Source organism: Scyliorhinus canicula, chromosome 30, assembly GCF_902713615.1.
Source record: "Scyliorhinus canicula chromosome 30, sScyCan1.1, whole genome shotgun sequence".
Lineage (NCBI taxonomy): Eukaryota > Metazoa > Chordata > Chondrichthyes > Carcharhiniformes > Scyliorhinidae > Scyliorhinus > Scyliorhinus canicula.
This window is the reverse complement of record NC_052175.1, coordinates 11,974,316-11,988,286: the sequence shown is the minus strand read 5'-3', so window position 1 is coordinate 11,988,286 and position 13,971 is coordinate 11,974,316. Positions and strand designations below refer to the sequence as shown.

The window sequence follows — 13,971 nt, the reverse complement described above, 5'->3', positions numbered from 1 at the left end:
CGTTCTCCCTCTCTACCTGCCCGTTTCCCCGGGGGTTGTAGCTGGTCGTCCTGCTGGAGGCGATACCTCTGCTGAGCAGGAAATGACGCAGCTCATCGCTCATGAACGAGGATTCCCTGTCACTGTGGATGTAGTCGGGGAAACCGAACAGGGCGAAAATAGAATCCAGGGCCTTGATGACGGTGGCAGACGTCATATCCGGGCATGGGATGGCGAAGGGGAACCTAGAAAATTCATCGACCACACTAAGGATGTTGGTGTTGCGGTCGGTGGAGGGGAGGGGCCCTTTGAAGTCCACGCTGAGGCGTTCAAAGGGGCAGGGCGCTTTCACCAGGCACGCGCGATCTGGCCGGTAGAAGTGCGGCTTGCACTCGGCACAGATCTGGCAGTCTCTGGTGACTGGAGTTCCTCGACGGAGTAGGGCAGATTGCGGGCTTTGATTAGATGGTACAAGCGAGTGACCCCCGGATGGCAAAGGCTGTCGTGCAAGGCACGGAGCTGGTTCACTTGTGCGCTGGCACATGTACCTCGGGAGAGGGCGTCTGGGGGCTCTTTGAGCTTGCCGGGGCGATACAAGATCTCGTAGTTAAAGGTGGAGAGCTCGATTCTCCACCGCAAGATTTTGTCATTCTTGATCTTGCCCCGCTGCGTGTTGTTGAACATGAAGGCTACCGACCGTTGGTCAGTGAGGAGAGTGAATCTCCTGCCGGCCAGGTAATGCCTCCAGTGCCGCACCGCTTCAACGATTGCCTGGGCCTCCTTTTCAACAGAGGAATGCCGAATTTCGGAGGCGTGGAGGGTGCGTGAAAAGAATGCCACGGGTCTGCCTGCCTGATTGAGGGTGGCGGCAAGGGCGACATCTGAAGCGTCGCTTTCTACTTGGAAAGGCAGAGTCTTGTCTACGGCGTGCATCCCCGCCCTGGCTATGTCAGATCGAATGCAGGCGAAGGCCTGTTGTGCCTCGGCCGAGAGGGGAAAATGTGTGGACTGGATAAGTGGGTGGGCCTTGTCCGCGTATTGTGGGACCCACTGGGCGTAATAAGAAAAGAACCCAAGGCAGCGTTTGAGGGCCTTGGGGCAGTGGGGGAGTGGAAGCTCCATGAGGGGGCGCATGCGGTCGGGATCGGGCCCCAGTAGTCCGTTTTGGACTACGTAGCCGAGGATGGCTGAGCAGTCTGTGCGGAACACGCACTTCTCCTTGTTGTACGTGAGATTAAGGAGAGATGCGGTGTGGAGGAATTTAGAAAGGTTGGCATCATGGTCCTGCTGGTCATGGCCGCAGATGGTGACATTGTCGAGGTACGGGAAGGTGGCCTGCAGTCCGTACCGGTCAACCATTCAGTCCATTTCTCGCTGAAAGACCGAGACCCCATTCGTGACGCCGAAGGGAACCCTAAGAAATTGGTACAGACGACCGTCTGCCTCGAAGGCAGTGTCGGGACGGTCCGATTTACGGATGGGGAGCTGGTGGTAGGCGGATTTCAGGTCAATAGTAGAGAAGACCCGGTACTGTGCAATCTGATTGGCCATATCAGAAATGCGGGGGAGGGGGTACGCGTCGAGCTGCATGTACCGGTTGATGGTCTGGCTGTAGTCCACGACCATCCTGTGCTTCTCCCCGATCTTAACCACTACCACCTGGGCTCTCCAAGGGCTGTTGCTGGCCTCGATGATACCCTCCCGAAGCAGCCGCTGGACTTCGGACCTGATGAAGGCCTTGTCCTGGGTGCTGTACCGTCTGCTCCTGGTAGCGACGGGCTTGCAATCCACAGTCAGATTAGCAAAGAGGGAGGGGGGCTCGACCTTGAGGGTCGCGAGGCCGCAAACGGTGAGGGGAGGTAGGGGTCCGCCGAATTTGAGGGTGAGGCTCTGGAGATTGCACTGGAAATCCAGGCCTAGTAAGAGTGACGCGCAGAGGTTGGAGAGAATGTACAGACGGAAACGGTCGAATTCCACGCCCTGTACAGTAAGTTTAACCAGGCAGAAACCCCGGATCGGGACAGAGTGGGACCCGGAGGCGAGAGAGATCTGCCGGTTGGTGGGATGGACCGCAAGGGAATAGCGCCTTACCGTGTCCGGGTGGACGAAGCTCTCGGTGCTCCCGGAGTCAATGAGGCAGGAGGTCATGTGGCCGTTGACCAGCGCCGATGTGGAAGAGGGTGCCAGGTTGCGAGGACGGGACTGGTCGAGCGTAACGGAGGCGAGTAGCGGGCGATCGGCGGTCGAGTCAGATGAGTCCGACGAGGAGCGGTAGTGTCCCGTGGCCCCGTCCCGGGGGGAGGACAATATGGCGGCATCTGGAGTACCTGTGGGTAAAATGGCGGCGCCCATGGAGCGCACGTTGTGGGGTCGGGACAAAATGGCGGCGCCCATGGAACGCACATGGCTGTGGTGGATGAAGATGGCGGCGCCCATGGGGCGCACGTGGCGGGGGCGGCGAAAGATGGCGGCGCCCACTGATCGCACATGGGGTCGGGGGAAGCGGACGGCGGGGCCCATTGAGCGAGCGGCTGAGGCGAGGGGAACGGGGGCGCGATAGTGGCAACCGTCCGGGACTGACACACCGCTGCAAAGTGGCCTTTCTTGCCACAAGCTTTGCAGGTCGCGGTGCGGGCCGGGCAGCGCTGGCAGGGATGCTTCTGTTGGCCGCAGAAGTAACAGTGGGGACCCCCAGGGGGGTGCGGTGCGGCCGGCAGCGCAGGCTTAGTGCGCGGGGGCGGCTGCTGTGGGGAGCCGTTTGCGGGGTCCACGAGGGGTAGGACGGGTGGGCCGAGTGGCTAGCGGAGTAAGATAGCGCACTACAGGACGCGGCTGTCATGGAAAGCGCCAGAACCTTTGCGGCCGCGAGGTCGGGGGCGACCCCTTCCAGCAGTCGTTGCCGGATGGGGTCCGATGCAATGCCTGTAACAAAGGCATCGCGCATGAGTAAGTCAGAGTGTTCCGTGGCTGTGAGGGCCCGGCAGTCGCAGTCTCGTACCAGAGGTATAAGGGCCCTCCAGAAGTCCTCAATCGACTCACCCGGCTGCTGGACGCGAGTAGAAAGTTGATGCCTCGCAAACAGGGTGTTCGCCGATGGTGCATAATTCTCCTTGAGCAGTTCCATAGCTCTGGTGTAGTCGGTCGCATCTCAAATTAGCGGAAAGACGCTGGAGCTAAGTCTGGAGTACAGGAGTTGTTTTTTCTGAGCCTCCGTCGGGGGAGGGTCCGCTGAAGAGATGTAGGCCTCAAAGACGGCAAGCCAGTGAACAAAGTCTTTTCTGGCCTGAGGCGACTGCGGATCCAGCTGCAGACGGTCAGGCTTGATTCTGATGTCCATGGTGAATGGGAAATCGTACAGCAATAAATTGTGGCGCTAACAATTATACTCAAAAGACGAGAGAGTAGTACAATAGAGGCTTTATTTCTGCGTGATGCTATTCCTCCATCTGCAACTGTGGACTAAGGTCTGAGTGACACGCATATTTATACTCAAGCTCCCTGTGGGCGGAGCTAGCCGGCAGGGGCTTACCAGAGGAACCTGTATTATAGGTACAGCCATACATGCCCCTACTGCAAGTACACATATATACAGTGGTTACATCACCACACTTATGAGGAGAGGTTGAGTAGGTGGGGCCTGTACGTGTTGGAGTTGAGAAAATTGAGAGGTGACCTTTGATTTGATTTGATTTATTATTGTCACATGGATTAGTATTCAGTGAAAAGTATTGTTTCTTGCACGCTGTACAAACAATGCATACCGTACAGAGGGAAGGAAGGGGAGGCTGCAGAATATAACGTTACAGTTATAGCAAGGGTGTAGAGAAAAGATCAACTTAATACGAGGTAGGTCCATTCAAAAGTCTGATGGCAGGAGGGGAGAAGCTGTTCTTGAGTCGGTTGGTACGTGACCTCAAACTTTGGGATCTTTTTCCTGACGGAAGAAGGTGGAAGAGAGTATGTCCGGGGTGCGTGGGGTCCTTAATTATGCTGGCTGCCTTTCTGAGGCAGCGGGAATTATAGATAGAGTCAGTGGATGGGAGGCTGGTTTGCGTGATGGGACTGGGCTACATTCACGACCTTTTGTGGTTTCCTGTGACCTTGGGCAGAGCAGGCTCCATACCAAGCTGTGATACAACCAGAAAGAATGCTTTCTGTGATGCATCTGTAGAAGTTGGTGAGGGTCGTAGCTGACATGCTAAATTTCCTTAGTCTTCTGAGAAAGTAGAGTCGTTGGTGGGCTTTCTTAACTATAGTGTCAGCATGGGGGGACCAGGATAGGCTGTTGGTGATCTGTACACCTAAAAACTTGAAGCTCTCAACCCTTTCTACTTCGTTCCCATTGATGTAGACAGGGGCATGTTCTCCTCTACGCTTCCTGAAGGCGATGACAATCTCCTTCGTTTTGTTGGCATTGAGGGAGAGATTATTGTCATCGCACCAGTTCACCAGATTCTCCCTCTCATTCCTGTACTCTGTCTCGTCGTTGTTTGAAACCCGACCCACTACCGTGGTGTCATCAGCAAATTTGAAAATCGAGTTGGAGGGGAATTTGGCCACACAGTCATGTGATCCCTCAACCAACAGCAGACATTTTATTAAGACGTATCGGATTCTCATGGGGTTTGACTGGGTCGATGCTGAAAACAATAGAACTCCTACAGTGCCGAGGCCATTATGTCTGCATTGACCCTTTGAAAGAGCACCCTACCCAGGCCCCGAGCTGCACATCTTTGGACACTAGGGGACAATTTAGCACGGCCAATCCACCTAACCCGCACATCTTTGGACTGTGGGAGGAAACCGGAGCACCCGGAGGAAACCCACGCACACACGGGGGAGAAGGTGTAGACTCCAGTCAGTCACCCAAGGCCGGAATCGAACCTGGGTCACTGGCGCTGGGAGGCAGCAGTGCTAACCCACCGTGCTGCCCATCTGTGGGAGAGTCCAAGACGAGGGGGCGCAATCTCAGAGGAAAGGGGCTGTCCACTGAAGACGGAGACGAGGAGGAATTTCTTCTCTCGGAGGGGAGCGAATCTGTGGAATTCTTCACCGCAGAGAGCTGGAGAGGCTGGGGCTTCACCTCAGAGAGCTGCAGAGGCCGGGCCGTTATGTTCCAGGCCGAGAGAGACAGATTTCCAATCAGTGAGGGAATCGAGGGATAAGGCGGGTATGAGGATTATCGCATCTGATCGGTCATCGGTTCCCGTACCAGCCTCCCCGGACAGGCGCCGGAATGTGGCGACTAGGGGCCTTTCACAGTAACTTCATTTGAAGCCTACTCGTGGCAATAAGGGGTTTTCATTTTCATTTTTCATTTCATGATCTCGTTGAATGGCGGAGCAGACTCGATGGGCCGAATGGCCTACTTCTGCCTTGGCGCCCTATGGTCCTGAGGCCAATTGGGATCCCTCGACCGATAAACCCACCGCCCTCGCCACCCGCTGAATAATCGAACTGTGATGCTGAGTCACAAGAGGATTCAACACCTCTCTCCTGATCTGCCAACCCACCTCGACAAGGCTGGCAGGACAGCTGGCACCTGTGCCCGCCCCGGGCTAGACAGAGGGGTGCGGGCTGGTGACGGTGAAATCGGCCCTGAGCCGGAGCCACGGCCAATTCGTCCGCTTCGCATTCCCGGTAATTACGTGTGTGACTCCATTCTCCGGGCACACTGGGGGGGCGATGCATCGGAGGATGCCCAGGGCTGTCGAATCCCAGTGAGAGTCAGCAGCGGAGGGAAGGTCAGCCATTTGGGGAAACAAATTATACCGGCTTCCTAAAATTCTGCCATTCCGTGTCGTCACATTTTTTGACCGTGCTTGTGAACTGCCCTGTCAACAACTCCCACTTGCCAACTGTTATTGCAGCATCCGGCCACCAGGCAGTGCCACAGCAAACTTCTGGTCTCTCTCACTCTGCCTCGCTCTCATAGATGTTTCCAGCATGGGAAACAGGCCCTTCGGCCCAGCATGTCCATGCCGCCCAGTTTCTATCACTGAGCTAGTCCCACTTGCCCGAATTTGGCCCATAACCTTTTATACCCATCTTACCATTTGCACCTATTGTCTAAATGCTTTTTAAAAGACAAAATCGTACCCGCCTCTCCCACTGCCTCTGGCAGCCCGTTCCAGAACCTCGCCACCCTCTGTGCGTGTGAAGAGATTTCCCCTCTGGTCTCTCTTGTATCTCTCCCCTCTCACCTTTAACCTCTGCTCTCTAGTTCCAGACTCCTCGACCCTTGGGAAAAGGTGTTGACTATCTATCTTATCGATGCCCCTCATTATTTTATAGACCTCTATAAGTTCACCCCTGAGCCTCCAACGCTCCAGGGAACAAAGTTCCCCTCTATCCCAGCCTCTCCTTATAACTCAGACCATCAAGTCCCAGTAGCATCCTCGTAAATCTCTTCTTCACTCTTTCTAGTTTAACGATATCCTTCCTGTAATAGGGTGGCCAGAGCTGAACACAGTATTCCATGTGAGGCCTGACCAATGCCTTGCACAACTTCAACAAGACGTCCCAACTCCTGTATTCGATATTCTGACCAATGAAACCTCGCATTGCTGAATGCCTTCTTCACCACCCTGTCCACCTGCAACTTCACCGTCAAGGGAGAACAAAGAAAATTACAGCACAGGAACAGGCCCTTCGGCCCTCCCAGCCTGCGCCGATCCAGATCCTTCATCTAAACCTGTCACCTATTTTCCAAGGTCTACTTCCCTCTGTTCCCCGCCCGTTCATATACCTGTCCAGATGCATCTTAAATGATGCTATCGTGCCCGCCCTCTACCACCTCCGCTGGCAAAGCGTTCCAGGCACCCACCACCCTCTGCGTAAAAAAACTTCCCACGCACATCTCCCTTAAACTTTCCCCCTCTCACCTTGAAATTGTGACCCCTTGTAACTGACACCCCCACTCTTGGGAAAAGCTTGTTGCTATCCAAAGGAACTCCGAACCTGTACCCCTAGATCTCTTTGTTCTGTAACTCTCCCCAACTCCCTCCCTACGGAGTCGGTCCTGCCCTGATTCGATCTACCAAAGTGCATCAACTCACATTTATCCCAATTAAACTTGTGCTCTCACTCTCGTTTGCTCTCTCACTGCCCCTCTCGCTCTCTCCTGCGCCCCTTCCTTGCTCGCTCTGTCTCTCTCGCTCTCTCACTCCCGCTCTCTCTTCCTCTCGCTCGCTCACTCTCTCTTTCTCACGGGCAGTTAGCAGTTCGGTGGAAGTGTAGTCGAGGGACGAGGAGGCATGTGTCGGGACAAATAGGGGCCTCACGGTAGCATGGTGGTTAGCATCAATGCTTCACAGCTCCAGGGTCCCAGGTTCGATTCCCGGCTGGGTCACTGTCTGTGCGGAGTCTGCGTGGGTTTCCTCCGGGTGCTCCAGTTTCCTCCCACAGTCCAAAGATGTGCGGGTTAGGTGGATTGGCCAGGCTAAATTGCCCGTAGTGTAAGGTTAATGGGGGATTTGTTGGGTTACGGGTATTTAAGTAGGGTGATCATTGCTCGGCACAACATCGAGGGCCGAAGGGCCTGTTCTGTGCTGTACTGTTCTATGTTCTATGTTCTAAATTGAGTTCAGATCAGGCCCTCTGGAGCATTATAGGCTCAACATTGAGTTCAACAACTTCAGACCATTTGCACCCTGCCCCCCAGTTCTTCTTCCTCTCCAAGTGTCCTCTCTTGTCGCTGAGGTTTTTCACCTCTTCCCGCCTCGGGAATATTCATTTATGGGATGTGGGCGTCGCTGGTTAGGCCAGCATTTATTGCCCATCCCTAGTTGCCCTTCAGAAGGCGGTGGGTGAGCCGCCTTCTTGAACCGCTGCAGTCCCCGAGGTGTAGGTGCACCCACTGTGCTGTTAGGGAGGGAATTCTAGGATTTTGCCCCAGTGACAGTGAAGGAACGGCCGATATGTTTCCCAGTCAGGGTGGTGAGTGACTCGGAGGGGAACCTCCAGGTGGTGGGGCTCCCAGGTATCTGCTGCCCTTGTCCTTCTGGATGGTAGAGGTCGTGGATTTGGAAGGTGTTGCCTAAGGAACCTTGGTGAGTTCCTGCAGTGCATCGTGTAGATGGTACACACGGCTGCCACTGTTCCTCGGTGATGGAGGGAGTGAATGTTTGTGGAAGGGGAGCAATCAAGCGGGGCTGCTTTGTCCTGGATGGTGTCGAGCTTCTCGAGTGTTGTTGGGAGCCGCGCTCATCCAGGCAAGTGGAGAGTCGCCCATCGCCCTCCTGACTTGTGTCCTTGTCGATGGTGGACAGTCTTTGGGGGGGGGGGGGGGTCAGGAGATGAGTTACTCTCCGCAGGATTCCCAGCCTCTGACCTGCTCTGGCAGCCACAGTATTTATACGACTGGGTCCAGTTCAGTTTCTGATCAATGGTAACCCCCCAGAATGTGGGGGATTCAGCGATGGTGACGCCATTGAATGTCAAGGGGACGGTTAGGTCCTCTCTTGTAGGAGATGGTCATTGCCTGGCATTTGTGTGGCGTGAATCTAACTTGCCCCTTGCCAGCCCCGAGCCTGGATATTGTCCAGGTCTTGCTGCATTTGGACACGGACTGCTTCAGTATCTGAGGGCGAATGGTGCTGAGCATCGTGCAGTCATCCGCAACCATCCCCACTTCTGACCTTATGATGGAAGGGAGGTCATTGATGAAGCAGCTGAAGATGGTTGGGGTCGAGGACACGACCCTGAGGAACCCCTGCAGTGACGTCCTGGAGCTGAGATGATTGACCCCCAACCACCACAACCATCTCCCTTTGCGCCAGGTATGGCTCCAGCCAGCGGAGAGTTTCCCCCCTGATTCCCATCGGCTCCAGTTTAGCTCGGGCTCCTTGATGTCATACTCGGTCAAATGCTGCCTTGATGTCTGAGGGCAGTCACTCTCACCTCACCTCTGGCATTCAGCTCTTTTATCCATGTTTGACCCAAGGCTGTAACGAGGTCAGGAGCTGAGTGACCCTGGGCGGAACCCAAACTGAGCATCCGTGAGCAGGTTATTGCTGAGTAAGTGCCGCTTGAGAGCGCTGTCGATGACTCCTTCCATCACTTTGCTGATGATGGAGAGTAGACTGATAGGGTGGTAATTGGCTGGGTTGGAATTGTCCTGTTTCTTGTGTACAGGACACACCTGGGCAATTGTCCCCATTGCCGGGTAGATGCCAGTGTTGTCGCTGTCCTGGAACAGCTAGGCTAGGGGGTGCAGCACGTTCTGGAGCACAAGTCTTCAGTACTGTTGCCAGGGCCGGCTCAAGGCACCGGCAACTCGGGCAGTCGCCCGGGGCGCCATGTGCTAGGGGGGGCGCCAGAGACTCGGGTCCCGCGCATGCGCAGTTGGGCCGGTGCAAACCAGCGCATGCGCGGTGGCCGCCCTCCCCCAGGGCTGCCCCCCGCTCGGTCCGCCACCCCCCCGCTCGGTCCGCCCCCCGCTCGGTCCGCTCCCGAAGACCCTCCACCAGCCAGTGGCGTGCCGCAAGAGGTAAATACGGCACGGGCGGGGGCTGCAAAATCCCACCCACCGTCTTGCTCTGATGCGTTTACCGCCTTGAACGAAAGATTGCTGGTCTAGATTCTGCTATTGAAGTCGACTCTGGCCCAACGGGTGGTCTTTAACGCGACCACTGACGCTCCCTGTTAAAAAAGAAAAAAAAAATTCTTTGAAGAAGTCGCATTAGGTCTTGAAACGCCAACTCTATCTCTGTCTCCACAGATGCTGTCAGACCTGAGGAGCTGTTCTAGAATGTTCTGGTTCCGTCTGAGTTCAGCCGAGGGCTTGAGAGGGAAGTGAGGGGACAGGAGACTGCCTGAAAGGTACGTGAGCGGGACCGGGGAAGGATAAATCGTCCAGCGTTCCAGTCAATGATCTTGATATCGTCGAACGGTTCCCTTGTGGGAAGGAAGGGAGGGCGGCCTGGCTGAAAAGTGAAGGAAAAAATGATCGCATCCCCCCCTCACCCCCTCCCTTCCCTCGTCCCCGCTGCGATAATTAAGTCACATTGAGGAGTTAGTGGACCGAGAAAGCGACCTTGACGTACTGTCACCCTCGCCTCCTCGCTTGGAGATGGACTCCTGTTTCCATTTAACAATTAGCACGCTGCCGCAGGGGCCAGGGTTTGGTGGCCTGAGACTGATAGGGAAGGACAGGCTCGATTCAGGCTCGCATTTCCGCCCCACTGCACGCTGCTGATGCCTTTGGTCCGTTGGAGGAGGAGGCCCCCCTCCAGGCCCTGCCGCCCGCCTCTCTCTCTCCCCCCCCCCCCCCCCCATTCCCTTCTCCGACCTCCATCCATCCAAGGACGAGCAGGGTGTCCCCAGGACTAACCGTTGACGATGATCACCAGCGATGAGCGTGAACAGCACAGGGCCAACGTCCTCTACGCTCGGAAGAAAGGCATCGTGGGTCTTGGTCATGGCCGAGGGGATTCTGGGCCGTGTGGTGCTCTCATGAAAAATGACCTAATTCTTCAAGCATACATTCACAGACGTTGCACAGCGCAGAAGGAGACCCATCAGCCCATCGTTTCACACATTGGTCAACCACGATCTGACTACACTCAACCCGTTTCCCAGCATCAGGCCCACAGACTGCAGAGCGCCAAGTGAATATTTAAATCCCCCCCCCTCTAAATGTTAGAGAGTTCTGACGCGACCAACCTTTTCAGGCCGTTAGTTCCAGACTTCCACAACCCTCTGGGTGAAAAGGTTTCTCTCCAACTCCGCTACGGGACATGGAAGCAGAAATAGGCCATTCGGCCCATCGAGTCTGCTCGCCGTTCAATCGTGGCTGCTATTTTTCTCATTCCCCCCATTGCCCTGCCTTCTCCCCATTACCCCCTGACTCCTTTTTTAAAATAATATTTTTTATTAGGGCAATTTTTATCATAATAAGTGTCCAAAAATGTGCAGGGTAGGTGGATTGGCCGTGCTAAATTGTCCCTTAGTGTCCAAATATGTGCAGGTTAGGTGGATTAGCCGTGCTAAATTGTCCCTTAGTGTCCAAAGATGTGCAGGTTAGGTGGATTGGCCGTGCTAAATTGCCCCTTAGTGTGCAAAGATGTGCAGGTTGGGTGGATTGGCCGTGCTAAATTGTCCCTTAGTGTCCAAAGATGTGCAGGGTAGGTGGATTGGCCGTGTTAAATTGCCCCTTAGTGTCCAAAGATGTGCAGGTTGGGTGGATTGGCCGTGCTAAATTGTCCCTCAGTGTCCAAAGATGTGCAGGTTAGGTGGATTGGCCGTGCTAAATTGTCCCTCAGTGTCCGAAGATGTGCAGGTTAGGTGGATTGGCCGTGGAACGTTGTGGACGATATCGGTCTCCTTGTCTGAGGAAGGACATCAGTGTGTTGGGAGCCATTCAGAGAAGGTTTCCCAGACTGACACCAGGAACGGGCGGGTTGTCTGATGACGAATGGTCGGAGAGGTCAGACCCGTATCCGCTGGAGTTTAGGAGAGTGAGAGGCGACTCGATCGAAACCTGAGGGGGAGGTTATCGACGGGGTGGGGGCACTGTTTAAAAATAATGGGGTCACCCATTTAAGACGGAGATGAGGAGAAATATTTTCTCTCAGAGGGTGGGTGAGTTTCTGGAACCTTCTTCCTCCCGAGGGGGCTGGAAGCAGAACCTGTGAATCGTGTTACGGCCGAGCTGGAGAGATTCTCGCTTAACGAGGGGGGGCGGGGGGTGAAAGGTTATCGGAGGGTCGGCGGGAATGTGGTGTCGAGGTCACGATCCGATCAGTCACGGTCTTACTGAATGGGCTAGCCGGGCCGGAGGGGCTGAGTGGCCGCCTCCTGCTCCAAATCCATACGTGTCCCTAAGTTACAACGACTGCCCGTGTGGAGTTTGCACACTCTCCCCGTGTTTCACCCCCACAACCCAAAAAAAAAAGATGCGCAGGGTAGTAATAATCATAATAATCGCTTATTGTCACAAGTGGGCTTCAGTGAAGTTACTGCGAAAAGCCCCTCGTCGCCACATTCCGGCGCCTGTCTGGGAATTGAACCCGCGCTGGCTGGCCTCGTTCTGCATTACAAGCCAGCTGTTTTGCCCACTGTGCCAAACCAGCCTTTAGATCGGTGGATTGGCCGCGCCAAATTGCCCCTTAATGGGGGAAAACAGAAACAAAAACCAAACATTTTCTTGAGAGGAGAAGTTGAGTAGGCCGGGGCCTGTACTCGTTCAAGGCCGAGGGAATCGAGGGTGACGGGGAGAAGGGGGGAAAGTGGGGATTGAGGATTATCACAGACTCGATGGACCGAGTGAGTGTTGACGGACTGAACAGACAACGTGTCTCATAAGAATGGCCTCCACAACCCCAAACATGGATTGGATTGGATTTGTTTATTGTCACGTGTACCGAGGTACAGAGAAAAGTATTTTTCTGCGAGCAGCTCAACAGATCATTAGAAAAGGGAATTAAGCAAAATTCAAGAAAATACATGAGAATACATAATAGGGCAACACAAGGTATACAATGTAACTACAGAAGCATTGGCATCGGATGAAGCATACAGGGTGTAGTGTTAATGAGGTCAGTCCATAAGAGGGTCGTTTAGGAGTCTGGTGACAGTGGGGAAGAAGCTGTTTTTGAGTCTGCGCGTGCGTGTTCTCAGACTTCTGTATCTCCTGCCCGATGGAAGAAGTTGGAAGAGTGAGTAAGCCGGGTGGGAGGGGTCTTTGATTATGCTGCCCGCTTTCCCCCGGCAGCGGGAGGTGTAGACGGAGGATGGGAGGCAGGTTCGTGTGATGGACTGGGCGGTATTCACGACTCTCTGAAGTTCCTTGCGGTCCTGGGCCGAGCAGTTGCCACACCCAGGCTGTGATGCAGCTCGATAGGATGCTTTCTATGGTGCATCTGTAAAAGTTGGTAAGTGTTAATGTGGACATGCCGAATTTCCTTAGTTTCCTGAGGAAGTATAGGCGCTGTTGGGCTTTCTTGGTGATAGCGTCGACGTGAGTGGACCAGGACAGATTTTTGGTGATGTGCGCATTTTTACCCAGCATCCTTTTCACTATTCTCTCCACGAAGCAAAGCTCCCCTCCCCCTTCCGAGCCACGCTGTGCTCATCCCTTTGTTCTCTGTCTGTGAACTCATTACCCTCAGGGCCCTACAGTCCATCAAATTCGTTTGCTCACTTCCTCACACACCTAGGAATTTGAAACTGCTAACCATCTCCACCTCGGCCCCGTTGATGCTGACGGGGGGGTGTACGGTACTTTGCTTCCTGAAGTCGATGACCAGCTCTTTAGTTTTGCTGGCATTGAGGGAGAGATTGTTGTCGCTGCACCACCCCGCCAGGTTCTCTATCTCCCTCCTGTATTCGGACTCGTCGTTATTCGAGATCCGGCCCACTATGGTCGTATCGTCAGCAAACTTGCTCCTCCACACTGAGCACACCTGGTCAGAAAAAGTCTGAGAGGGACAGAGAGAGGGGGGGGGGGGGGAAATGACTTTGATTTCTACCGTTTTCTACCACCCCCCCTACAATGCTAAAAAGCGATTAGCAGCTGGCGAGGTGTCCTTGACGTTGCTGTCCTCTCAGGAAAATGGGCAATTTAGCGCGGCCAATCCCCACCGATCTAAAGGCTGCTTCAGCACAGTGGGCACTCGCACCCAATTAATTTTTTTTCCCCAATTAAGGGGCACTTTAGGGTGGCCAATCCATCTACGCTGCACATCTTTTTTTTTAAAATTTAGATTACCCAATTATTTTTTCCAATTAAGGGGCAATTTAGCGTGGCCAATCCACCTACTCTACACATTTTTGGATTGTGGGGGCGAAACCCACGCAGACACGGGGAGAATATACAAACTCCACACGGACAGTGACCCAGAGCCGGGATCGAACCTGGGACCTCAGCGCCGTGAGGCGGTTGTGCTAACCACTAGGCCACCGTGCTGCCCGTACGCTGCACATCTTTGGGTTGTGGGGGCAAAACCCACGCAGACACGGGGAGAATGAGGCAGCAGTGCTAACCACTGC

General features: G+C 54.5%; 1 protein-coding gene across 1 annotated transcript in view; it reads left to right on the top strand.

Annotated features, from left to right (window-relative positions):
- Positions 1-9,685: 9,685 nt before the first annotated feature.
- The window catches only part of LOC119958663 (uncharacterized protein PFB0765w-like), a 36,754-nt gene continuing 32,468 nt past the window's right edge, over positions 9,686-13,971 (top strand). Inside the window, exon 1 of the mRNA XM_038787230.1 lies at positions 9,686-9,801. The gene's annotated coding sequence lies outside the window, so the exon portion shown is untranslated. The remainder of the gene's footprint in view (positions 9,802-13,971) is intronic.